The sequence below is a fragment of the Tupaia chinensis genome, unplaced genomic scaffold, assembly GCF_000334495.1.
Source record: "Tupaia chinensis unplaced genomic scaffold, TupChi_1.0 Scaffold000600_1, whole genome shotgun sequence".
NCBI lineage: Eukaryota > Metazoa > Chordata > Mammalia > Scandentia > Tupaiidae > Tupaia > Tupaia belangeri.
Window position 1 is genome coordinate 6054525 of NW_006160117.1, and position 1506 is coordinate 6056030.

A 1506-nucleotide genomic window follows, 5' to 3' on the forward strand; every position below is an offset into this window, starting at 1 on the left:
CAATATATTGTAACCAGAAAATGTTTAATGACTGTTATATTTCTTCTATTGTTGGGTCTAAAGTACGTAGGGTAGTGGATTTTGTAATTTAACATGTATTGAAAGCCTGTCCCTACCACTTACAAGTTCTGTGAACTTGTGCTAGTTGCTTAATTTCTTTAAGCCTTAGTTTTTATCTTAAGTAAACATTGAGTTAATAATGCATATTTTATGGCTCAAAATTCCCACTCCTAGGCATATATCCAACAGAAATGCATACACATATTTTCATCCAAAGAAATGTACTAGCACTTCACACTTGGACTATTTATAATAGTCTCAAACAGAAATTACTTGAGTGCCTATCAATAGTAGAATGGATAAATACATTATGGCATATTCACATAGTGGGAAACTGTATAACAATGAGAACAAACTATTCTACAACTACACTTAACACTATGGATGAAGCTCACGGGCCTGGTGTTAAGTGAAAGAAGACTGAGATCGAGCAGTACATATTCTATGATTCTGTTAAAACAAAATGCTAGCATTTACTCTACAATTCATCAGGTAGATAACTGGTATATCGTAAGTACATAAGCATTTTAGAAGTAGGAGTATTTGTTTCTAGGCCAGAAGATGGCATGGAGGTTGAGGCGACTGAATCCCAAATTACTGACTACACACTTTGAATAGTGGACTCATCATCCTGAGAAACACCTCATGCGGGTGGTTATATGCCCAAAATCCTGAGAGGAGAATGGAGAAGGGATTGTGGCATGGTCATTTCCCCTTGGGGGTACTTTCTCACTTTTTCTCTTCCTTTGTCTTTCTTTCTCTGTCTCTAGAGAGCACACACATCCTATAGGGGGAAAAAAGGGTATTAGTGGCCTTGAAGGGGGAGAGTTTGCAATGAAAAGGAAGCAGGAAGGCAGCAGCTTCTGCAGCACTGATCAGATTCTGTTTTCTTGAGCTGGCTGCTAGTTTCACAGGTGTGCTCAGTTTGTGAAAATCCACAGAGATGTAGAGTTATCCCATATGAGCTTTACCTCTGTTTTTAATTTTATTTTCATAAAGCATTTCAAAATTAGGTTGATATTTACCTCCCAGTGTAAATATGAGGACTGAGTTAAATGCCATTTATGAAAGTACTTAGTAGACATTGCACTAGATAAACAGTCCTTCGTTAATATGTTTTATGCTTACATCCCAAATGTTTTACAAATAAGGTCTTAGTATAATCTGTGTCAGATCTGTTTTAAGATAATGTATGACATAATGAGACTGGACACTAATACCTCTCATAGCATATTTGCTCTTTCTTCTCCTCTCTTGCAGACATTCAAAGATACAAAAGAGTACCATAATAGAGCTTCATTGTCAGGTTGCTATCCATGAGTTATTCCTTACCGAAAATGTGTGCATGCATAGCAACTGTATAATACCACCCATCACATGCTAATAATGAGTGAACAGCAGCAGAATAGAGCTCAGAATAGAACAAAACTAGAGTCAGGGCAAAAG